Raw genomic sequence first — 12304 nt, 5'->3', positions numbered from 1 at the left:
TGGTCAGCCAGAACTCCCAGATCCCTCTCTGTGGAGCTGCTTTCCAGAAGATCAGCTGCTAATCTGTGCTGATGCCTGACGGGGTTATTCCTCCCCAGGTGCAGGACCCTGCACTTGTCCTTATTGAACCTCATGAGGTTCCTCTCTGTCCAACTCTTCAACCTGTCCAGGTCCCTCTGGATGGCAGCAAAGCCCTCAAGGGTGTCGGCCATTCCCCCCAGTTTGGTATCTATATATTTCATGATTTATATTTCATCAATATGGATATATATCATTATCAAAAAAAAAAGAGTGTCTAGTTTAAAACTAGATTTGAGTTGAGCACAATGCATACAGGATTATATGACTGTCTTTTAGCCAGGTGAATGCTATTTCAAGGAGCAACCATGGGCTAGAAACAGTAATAAACACGTGCACCTTAGGACTAAATTTAAATTAAGTTTGGACAAATCATAAATGCATTTGGGTTAAAAAAATAAAACATTTAAAACATTGTGGCTGGTAATATATTCACTAAGACAAAAAGCAGAAAGACGTACAGCAGCAAAGTAGAGAACATGATCTGGGGGGAAAAATGACAGGGATATCATCTAGGTCATAATATTAATCTAGATAAAGGAGAATTCAGAAAGTTAAAAGAGGAACCTTGAATGTGATCTGTACTTAATTCAAAACCACTGGAGCAAGTGAAATGCATGGGTAATGTAGCAGTAATGATGTCTGGAATGTGCAAAGACACTAATTGCAGTATTCTTTGCTAATTAAAGAACCTATAATTATAGCACAATGATGTTGAAAAGTATCTTGTTACAGCACTAAGACAATGTCATATAAATTACTTCATGCACACGAAGGTGGGGCTTCATTTCCACATACATTGGTAATAAGTGTCAGGCCCTTTTCTAATTAAACAGACACATAAACTGACGATCAGAAGAATTTATACAGAGGAAGATGGGAAGAGACTTTGTCACTTTTCTAGTTCCTTGAGATCACTGTGTTATTTGAGCTAAATGAGCAACTCTGCTGGTCCAGCCCCACACACTTCAGCTTTTGTTCCCTTCCGTGTAGAACACACATTCACATCCAAATAGCAGTAGAAAAAGTATCAAAAACTAATATCAGGTCTTTCACATTTTAAAGCGTTTTCTCACATTTTCTTCCCCAATACCCTTTCTTAACCTTGTGATCCTGTCTCCAGTCTCTTTTGTGCTATAATTTTCAACTGATGTCTTCAATGTTGATAGAATCAAATTGATTTTTGTTATTTGCTGCTATTAGCAGCAGCACCACCTAGGAAAGCTAAGTTTGGGAAAAGGTTTTCATTCTTTCTTTCAAGTGAACCTCTATGTTTAGACCCGGGCATTTGCTTTAGGTGAATGACATGAGATATGCTCAGATTGCTTTTAATTAGATGGTGGAAGCCAGSTGATGTAAAGGTCAGTTGTGGGACATAGCATTAGTGTCATTGTCTTCCCTGGTCTGAGTGACAAACAATTATCTACAAGCTAGGATTTAATTGGATTGATATCTAGTGTTCTAGCACTGACAGCTGCCCTCGGGATGAATATTTTTTTGATATATGCAATTACATGCCATCATGAGATTGTTGATGATTAATGTGAGCCCTTCAGACCTGTCACCCAGAAAAGGAAATAAAGGCAGAACCTAGCATTCAGACCTGAAGAGATAATGATGACCCTCAAGCCTTGGATGTGACTCTTTGATAAAAGCATAGTTTCCTGAACTACCTCAGGGTGCTGCAGGTTTCAAAGAAGCTCATTATTTGGAGGATGATCAGGTCTCCTTTTGTTGCATTAGCAACCTCAGTAGGAAACACCTAACTCCTTTCAAAAAAGGTATCAAAGGAACTAAAGACAAATAAAGGAGAACTTAATTGGACACATTAGAGGCACTTAGTGGCTTCGCAATGAAAGAAGAGTAATTATACCCAACAAAAGAAATGCCACACTGATCCACAGTCTACATGAGATGGATTATGGCAGTGGTGGATACTATTAATAATGATGCAACCACAGCTCAATGAGCAGCTGATTACATTAACCAGGAGCAAATTCTTATTTTGTGGTCATTGAAAAGAGAGGATATATACCAATAAACCACACAATTTTTAGAAGATGCCTTCTCTTCTACACCACTCTCTGTGAGACAACCACAGCAGCAGGTCAAGTTTTCTGCAGATGTAGGAAAACCAATTGAACTATATAGGCTGCATTTACTTCTGACATTGTTATTTTCTTTTCCTCCAGAGAGAAGTATTCCATGAATCAGATTTGACCTTCCAGTTGCCAAAAAGACATATAACATTAAAGTATTTTGTCACTAAGCATCATGTTTCCACCTCAGTATTCTTAGAATGTTCAGGCAGCTGCTCATCCTTCCTTTTAATAATATTCTAAATTTACTGGACTATTTATGTACTTCACTATATTATCCAGCTCTTCCATACACTCTGAATGGGCTCTTTCAATTTCTAAGTATTTTCAATTTCTAAGTATTGATTTTTCAGGTTTGATTCAAGAATGGGAACCAGGATTCCAGCAATATTCTTGTTAATAGAAGCCAGAAGTAGCATCATCTTTCTCTTCTACTCAGTAGGCCCTTTTTTGTGAGTCAACAATTTATGTTAATCCACTCGATTACTAGTGCCCTGGAGGTTCTTTTTAAATCTATTTGCAATGATCCTTAATTTTGTATTAAAATAGATACTACTTGCCTGCCAATACTGCAGAAATCTCTGTAGAAATGACCTGTCTCTTCATAATTTATTTCTTCTAAATCGCTGCATCAGAGTTCAAAATTTAGAACTAATGATGGACTAGTTGATTTTGGATTCATTAAAGGTTTGCTGTGACCATTTTGAAGCATTTTAATATTCTATCTACTTTTTATTTTGTATTTTAGTTGGATGTTAAAAAGTCAAATGTTACAGTGCTGTAACTTTATCAGACAAACTTTTTAATCTTGCTCGTCAACATACAAAGCTAGCTTGAAAAGATCTTTTTTTCTTTGTTGATTGACAGCAATTTTTTTTTTTTTTTTTTTTTAATTGAATCTCTTTTCAGCTGCTCCATTCAGTTGCTTGGATCAGCTGCCCAGGATAAATATCAAGCTGACAAGAATATAACTACCTGGATCTTTCAATTATCTTTTTTTTTTAAATGTTGGTCCATTTAAGTTTTTTTTCCCTAGTCTAGAACTCTATTGCCATGTTAATAAAAAGGTCTGACTCCTACTATTCTTTTGTGTCACCACACACAAATACATTTTGATACATCATGTAATGTCTCAAGAGAGACACAAAAGGTCATAGTCACTGCTGGAATAAGCAGACAGAAAAAAGCAAATCCTTTTTGAGTTAGTTAGAAGTGAAACAAGTTTTGTATATTCCACCCCATCAGCTTTTGTTACATCAAGTGTGATCATGAAGCGAATTTTTATATATAGTCACTCAACAAATTTCAAGACATGCTTTATGCCAAAATGTCCAAGGAATTATTGTATGCAAATAATGAACAACAACAACCAAAGAATTAGATGAAGCAAAATCCTCACAAACAAAAGACTGAATATTGAGCATTGAAGTGCTTATGCCCTTCCATAACAAATATATATATATGTATATAAAGAGATAAAATTTAATTTCTAAAATGAAAAAGAAAACAAAAAATTGTTAAATAGGTTATTTGTATTGAGCAGTTTTCCCCACAGTAGTCCATCCCTTCATTAAATAGGATCATTTATGTTATTTAGTGATCACTCTAAGCCAAGACAGCTTAAATAAATGCACCTCAACGACTATATTCTCTTGAAGTTATTGTTTCTATGACCAACCTCACTGAAAGGATTTTACTTAGTTATGTCCTCTTTTAAGATTAGAGATGGACAACAAGTATCATCTAAGTTCAGTTTGGTATACAGAAAGTACTGATGAAGTACAAGAAGCTGTTGATTGTCCTGGAGGAATAACATGATAGGCCATATAGAAAATGCTACCCTCAGGGCTGCATCTCTTATTTTTCCTTCTCTACAAGAGGAAGCTAAGGACAGTCACATTTCCAATGTGTAAAAAATAATTTACTGTACAATATCACTCCCAGAAAATAGTAAATCTAAATCATATAACAGATGTCCTGGAAGTTTTTCAGACATCATTTAGTCTGCAACATGTTTATTCAACATTCTGCTGCACAGAGTATTAGAGAAAGAGATCTAATATTCCCTGATAAAAATAGAGAAAAAAAAAAACTTTTTTTTTTTTAATTACCATGCAAGACCAAAACAAAGTTTGGATTCTTATTTCTAAAGAAAATATATCTCTCAAAGTTAAATTAAATAAACATTTTTAATTTTACTTTATTTATTTATTTACTTTTAATGACATAGATGTGGTAAATAGAGGAATGATCATCTGCAGCTAACAATCTCATTATTTATTGATTGCATCTGTAAAGACATTCTTTGTAAAATATACACAGTGGCCAAGCAATTTGCATGCAGAATTATTTATTAAAGGAGTCAGCATAGCTGGCCTATAAGTATGCAGCATAATGGTTTGTACAGTGACACATTTTCCAAAAAGCATAACATTATTCCTAAAATAATGTAAAAAGGGGTAAAAAGAGAAATGCTATGTAGAGACACCAAGACTTGCCCCAAACTACTCATATCAGTCAGGGTATCCTGCGCCTAAATAGGATGTATAGAAGGGTGGTGAAAAATAGCAAGCTGGTTTCCTTGCAGTCTGGCCTGGGCTGGCTAGGTTGTACCATGCTCTATGGGCTGAGCTGGACCAGAGTTTCTCAGCAGTGATGGAACTTCATCTCTCCAGATGGGCCAAGTCCTACCACAAAATGAGGAAGGGGAGAGAGGAAAAGCAAAAAAAGATGTATGGGAGGCAGCTTTGTAGCTGCAACTTGTGCTGGAGGGCTAAGGGGCAGCAGGAGAAAGATGGTACCTGCTGCTTCTGAGAAGGTCTATAACTAATTATTAGATGATGAGTGAAACTGAATCAAGTCACCCCATCTCTCCTTCAGTTTTGTATCATACCTCTTAAATACTGTGGTGAGATGACTGCATTCTCAAAGAATTTCAAGATAATCAACAAACATAATAAATTATTGTGCCCAGCTCTGTCTAGATATAATTCATTTTACAAGTCTAGCCAATTTCTGCTTCCTAAACTGAAATTTGTCAATTCTCTATATCTGGACCACAGTTTTAAATCTGCTTTTCACTGTTCTAGACTACCAATAGTTCAAGTCAGAGATCAGATCTCAAAACATATTTGCAGTATACATATTTGCAATAATATGGAAAAGTTTATTTTATGGCTTAGTTGATCTAGTTTAGATCCCATCTCTTAGATGGGAGCATAAGATAGACCACAGCTGCAGCAGAATCACAGCTGATGTTGGAAGGGACCTCTATACATCATCTAGTCCAACCCCAACAGAAATGAATGGGTAAACACAAGTACAAGGTATCCACCATGCTGCCACTGGCACGCAAAGAGAAGAAATCTACCTGACTCTGGAAATGGTGCTTTTTCATTACCACCTTGTTCAGCAGAATCGCATGCTGTGTGTGTGCACATGATCTCATTACTCTTTTCCTCCTTGTTTGCCTGTTAGCAGCTTTCCCAAAGTGTATATTTTGGAAGGGCTTCATCATCAACCCGGGTAGCGTTTGCACTTCCAGATCAATTGCATGTGGTGGTACTCCTGTACCCAACCTTGACAATAAGACCATTTGGGCTAGGATCATCCTTTCTTTTATGGACTCTGCAAGACTTGCAGACTTGCTTAATTGCTTTTGCCTTCTCTACATGTGAGTTATTAAAAGTTGACAAGAAATAAGTAGTAATAATATTAATAAAAAATAAGAATGATGATGTTGAGAAATTCTGTGGATCTCTCTTTGACATATTGAATAGTGATTTTTTTTTTCTCAGTCCATCTACTTGGTGTAGCATAAGTGCCACACAATCCAAATGCCCAGTGAAACCGAATTAAGAGCTAAGGAACTCAAAATATTAAAATTAATAGTAATCTCAAAATACAGAATGTTCATTTAGTCTAATACAATCATTATTTTATTTTTCTTCTGTTGTTAACAAGGCAGCACTGAATAATAAGCTGTTGTTTGAGTGTTCTCTATCTTTACCTAGCTGTAAATAATGTGCCTGAAGATATTTATTACTTATGGGATTAACTAGAATAAGAATAGTGTTGGTTTGTCTTTGGCAAAAGGAATTAAAGCTAAACTTCAAAAAGATTACGGAGCTCCAAGCTGAACTGTATTGGTATTTTCTCTAAGAAATTCATAACTATCTTTCATAAAGCATTCCAGAAGAATTAACTTGTAGCTTGTGATCACAAATCCACAAGAAAGTAGGAAATAAAAATAGCATTGGCATTTCAAGCATGAGTTCTGCTTCAGAGAGGAGCTGGGAAGAGAAAAAAAAAAAGGCAAATAAAAGTCAGAATTTGTATACATCCATTTTTCAGATAGTATATTTTTATACTAGAAATATGATGGCTATAATTACGCTTAATTGTCATAGGATGAGCACTAGCTTTCATCAGGTCTACTGTGAAGGTCAAGCTACCTTACGGAAGGAATGAAAATTTGCTAATGATTGGTCAAATGACTTTTTGAAGGAATTAAAAACCCAGGAAAAATATTAATGTCTGTTAATTGATAATTCATCGTGAACTGCAATTTTTCAATCTTGGCACTCCTAATTAGGAATAAAAAGAGGGTATACATATAATTAACAGCAGCAATTGCTTATATGAACTTAGTATAAGTGATGAATAAAAAAAATAAATAAAACTGTATAAAAATCTGTGAGATGACGGTGAAGAGCATTTCTCTGAATCTCCTGTAAGGCTAGCGAATGTGAACAAAATACCATAATGAAGCATTTACTGATTTTATCTGTCATTCGAATAAGCGCAGATATTCTCTTTCAATAGATCCTAATTAGTTAAGTGAATGTAATATTCTTGCTACATTTTTTTCTCTTTTGTTTGACTCCATTATGTACATTCTACAAACATTCATTTGTCTTACCTAGAAGTCCGTGTCGTGAAACCAGAAATTTCATTTACTGATGAAATTCAAAGAATTATTAACATTGGTTTTTTGCCTCATCTGCCTTTCACAGTGTAATGAAAGTCTGAGATAGAAACTGCCTTTTGGATCTTCCAATCCTGGAAATGCTTCAGACTTTTTAAGGGAGGTTTACATCTTCACATCTTGTTCCATTATGGTAGAGTGTACCATGGAATGATTTTTCCTATCAAGATTTTTAGGAAAGCAAAGAAACGATTCAACGATTTTGAATGGAACAGATATACAGGAATACAGATTATGAAAATGCTTCCCATTGAAGTCTGCATTCAGGAGTCAGAGCACTCCAGGAGCTGAGCTATGCTCTAAAATAAAGATAAAATGATGAACGAGCCAAATAAAGATGCTTGGTGTTCATTTCACAACATTAATGTAAAAATAAACAAACAAACAAACAAAAACATGAAAAAGAATAAGGGGAGTTTTGGCAATCCGCATTGCTCCCTTGGCACCACCATGTTTGCTGGTTGTGTTCGTATTTAGTATTTATAAAGTCACACAAAGTAGATTGAAATATTACCAGAAAGTGAAGTTTCCATCTAAAGCATGAATTAACTATTCATATCAAATACCTAGATAGAAGATAATAAATAGAAGATGATAAGCCATAACAATAGCCATAAGATATTCTGTAAAATACAATTCTGTTAAACACAATCTTCTGCTTTTTCCAGGGCTATACTCTTTCTTTTTTCCTTTCACAAAAGTGAAAGCTGCTTTAACAGCAGTCCCTATAAACCATTGGAAGTTCTTTAATTGACTCTCTCAGTGACTCTCCTGATAAAATGGTTAGCTCTACAGAGACTTGAGGAACACCAAATTAACACTGATCAATCTAGCTCTGAAACTAGAAGCAATACATTTGGTTAGCGTGGTACCAAAGACAAACTAGTCATCCCTGTTGAAAGGCACGATTTATTAGCTCAAGCAGAGCAATGTTACAGTGACTATTACACTTCTAGGACATTTGAACTTTAGGAAGGGTTGTATTTGATGCAACAAAAGCCTTGCTAGCTCAGCAACTTGAGTCCAACAGTGGCCAGACGTGGATGTACACGTGACAGCAGGGCAAGGATGTATTGACTTTTTCCCAGCATATTCCCCTAGACAATATTCCCCTAGACACGGGCTACCTGTGGCTCAGGGGCTTTTCTCAGCCATAGATTACATCTTCATATCTTGTATGAAGCCTATTCTTCATATAAGCCCATATCTTGGGCTCCAAGCTGCACTTCACCACATGAACAAAGCCATATGCCCAGGAATTATCCTGGGTGATTTCAGGTGATTTCATCACCTAAACAACTGCATGGCATCCATGTCTCCAGCATCGTTAAGTGTGACCAAACAGGAAACAAGAGGTGTCCTGACACTTTACACTGCCCCCTCGACACTAAGCACATTTAAAGTGCGTACTAAATCCACAAGTTTTTGTAGGTAAGGTTTGCTAAATGCAAACAGTGCTCTAAAAAACATTCTGAAATTAAGTGTCCTTTCAAAACGTGGCTTGACTTTGGAAGAAAGTATTTAGATTAATAGGCTATATCAAAAAAGCTTGTTCGTGTTTCTAATTGTATAATATATATTAATCAGAGGTGACTGTTTTTTGAATTACCACAAGCACAATTCCATGCGAATTAGTGCAATTAGACAGAATTAATCAGCCTGCCATTTCTCTTTTTAAATCTTTTTCTTAGTTCAGTATTAATTTAATGGAGAAGTTAGAGACAAAGTTAGACACTAACCTCCTTGCTTGGGGTCAAAATGCATTAGTGGAGCTATCCAGAAGGTGCCTGAGAGTAAAATGACAGTATGGATCTGCCTGTCTTAGATTTCTGTGATAATCTGAGTAGCAAACCAGCAAAAACACTAACAGTAGAGGATGACAAATCAGATTAGCAGCAACTTTTGTTTTGACTCTAAGTAAAATCCCACATAACTACATATATTAAACATACACAAAGACTAAAAAAGATAGTTGCCCGTAAGTGTTATCTCCAGCACAGGGTGTTTATCCTCATGGCTAAGTAGGTCAAACTGCTTGTCAAAGTGCATCTGCTAGACCTACAGTTACTACACACATTTATGCCAGTGAACAAAGCAGAAAAGCAGATCCAAAGATTGAGCTCTAGCACTGACCTAGAGTTGTCCAGACTGCCCAGTTGTTAGTTTACATCCTAAAAAAAAAAAAAAAAAAAAAAGGAGTAGAGTGAGCACTTCTAAGGAATTTTCAGACTAGTTAAAAGGGTTGTGGCTTTCTTGTTGTATTCATCAATTAGACCACAAAACCCTGATGCGGTCCTTCTCTAGAAATATGATCACGAACTGGTGCAGCTTATTTTGTTCTCAAACAAAATCAGTGATGACTGAACCTTTATTAAATTTAGCACTTTCAAAATTCTGGAGAAACAAATATCTTGAGGAAACAGACGATCCTGGTCTATGTTCCATCAAATTTTCTTGCAATAGAACCCCTGGTGCTGTAGAATGCCAAGATAACTACCAGGCAGCTGTTGTCCGTTGCTTAGAAGAGAAAATACTGAGAATAAAATGTGACAGTAGAGTATGCTGACCTACTCATAACCAGAAATTTAATTTGAAACAAATCATTGCATTCAATGAAACACGATGGCAAGGCAGGAGGTTATCTCACCATTTATGAAGCAACAGGCAGCTTTTTTCTAAAAATAAATAAATAAATAAATAGATAGATAAATAAATAAATAAAAAGGCAAAGAAAAATACCATGAACATATAGTTAAATATTTAAATATGTAACTGATGGCGCAGTGACCTCTTCCCAAACATCTTATTCCATGTGAAATTATATGAAAGTTTTTTCACTTACTTTAAATCCTTTTCAATGGTTAAATTCAGAACTTACTCACATTGTTATAACTATRGAAAAAAAAATAGTAATTTAAAAGTGAAAAGCTTTTGGAGAAGGTTCAGAGGGGATCTTGTCAATATGGTCAATATGTACAAATACCTGAGAATGTAAGGAGGATGAGGCCAAACTCTTCTTAGCAGTGGACAGTAACAGGACAAGGGGTAATGGGTACAAATTGAGGAAGAACTTCTTCACTGTGAGGGTGACAGAGCAGTGGAACAGGCTGCCCAGGGAGGTTGTGGAGTCTCCTTCTCTGGAGGTCCTCAAACCTGCCTGGATGCCATCCTGTGCCACATGCTCTGAATGTCCCTGATGGAGCACGGGGCTTGCACTAGATGATCTCCAGAGGTGCCTTCCAACCTCAACCATTCTGTAAAGTTATTGGGGAAGTGTAAAATCGAGGCAATTAAAAAAAAAATAGCTCCTTCTAGTAATTACCACCATGAAGCATAAAACATGTAAGAATGCATTTTCAGTCTACTTGCAAGACAAATGTCTTTACTTCACCTGAGATTTATGGAGATCTGCATTTTGCAACAAGCTCCTGCGATGGGATTTGATCAGGGATATCTGCACTCCTGCTGATGAACTGAGGTGAGCATCTGCATCCGTGACTACCTGATCCACGGCTCATCCATCTTCTACCCAAGCCACTGCCTCCTGAACAGACTGCAGATCACCTACTTGGGTTCGTCTGGCAAGTCCTAAATCACTCAGCAGTTTGCTGTGTCATCAGGGGTGCTGCGATGCACRTAGATTTATGTATCAAGCAGAAATATCTAAGCACGTATTGGCAGTCGTGCTATCTCTGTGAACAGCGTGCGTGGGCTTGAGGAGATCGCTGCGGCGGTCTCAAGGTGCAGCCTAGAAGCTGTATCAAAGATAAGCTGCCATTACCCTAAATTAACTCTCCAATAAAGAAAAAGACATTTGGAGACTTCAAGGATGCAAGGTGAGTTGGAGATGTGCCTGGAAAAGGATTGTGACATTAAAGCTACACAATCAGGGCCGCTTTACAGATTTGACCAAAGAAAGCAAGCATTGGCTGCTGAATTCTGTCCAACCAGATTTGATACGGCAAAACTTCTGAACGTTTAGATGGTAAATTAGTCTTCTGCTTTCTTTCTCCTGGTCATRGCCATTTATCAAACACAGTTAAGAACTTAATCTCATTTATACAGTACTTAAATGACAGATTAAACCATTTAAACTATTTTACTACAATTTCTCCCTATGTTATCATCAAGTACCCAATTCCTGATGTTCTGACATGCGAGAGAGATGTAATTTGTTCATAATAAATCTATCAGTGAGGGGAACTGAACACGTGTTTTCTATGTGTAATGCAGCTTCTCGCTGCTCATCCACAGAGATTTCCCAAGTATTTGCACAGGCTGAAGTACAACCACTTCTTTTTGCAAGACACAAATTTGTACTACGTTTTCTGGCTTGTTTGCAAGCGTTTTATCAGTGCACAGGAGGAGATATATTTCAGTATTTTCTGTATAAAAAATGACAAGTGTTAATAAGCTTGTCTGCTCACAACATTTTGGATTGCTTAGAAATAGATTCTATTTACAGAATACACCAAACCAACACAGCGCTGGGAAGGCGATTTGTACTAACAGATGGAGGGAGGATTTTTGCTGCCTCGCTCCCTCTACCCTACCTCAGGCTCCATACTGAGCACGACAGACATTTCAAGGCCAAAACCCCAAAGGTTCCACAAGCCTATATAAAATGATAGTATAAACCAGCACTAAATAGGAACCAGATCAAACTCACTAGACCCAAATCTGCTGTCACTGGCACAACTCCCACTGACTTCAGTGGGGCTCCAATCTGGAGGTTGGCCAGAAAAGCAGCAGCAGAACAAAAAAGGCCCCTGCACCAAGAGAGGCTGCTTTGCTGCAAACATCTTGTGGAGTTTGCAGGGAACATTTAGGTCAATGTTGCTTCCCCTAGATACTGGCTCAAAATTCACACCAAAATAAATGTAGGAGCACTTTCATCTCTCCTCGCACTGGACCCACAGTCCATAGGAGCTTCACCTGCTTTGTCCAGATGTAAATCTGGTCACCATCTTGCTGTGAGTTTTGCAACATCTGTATCTGTGCTGATTCTTATGAACGTCATTGTGGTTGTATTAGGGCTGCATGAAGCCATTGGGCTTTAGGTAATGATGTCCTGGGCCTTGGGGAACATCACTGAAGGTAACAGGTTCTACCAGGAATGGATTTGCTCTCCCTTGCCAAA

This window comes from Nothoprocta perdicaria, unplaced genomic scaffold (genome assembly GCF_003342845.1).
Source record: "Nothoprocta perdicaria isolate Ctin4 unplaced genomic scaffold, notPer1 scaffold_58, whole genome shotgun sequence".
In the NCBI taxonomy this organism is placed as follows: Eukaryota; Metazoa; Chordata; class Aves; order Tinamiformes; family Tinamidae; genus Nothoprocta; species Nothoprocta perdicaria.
This window is presented reverse-complemented; position numbering follows the sequence as displayed.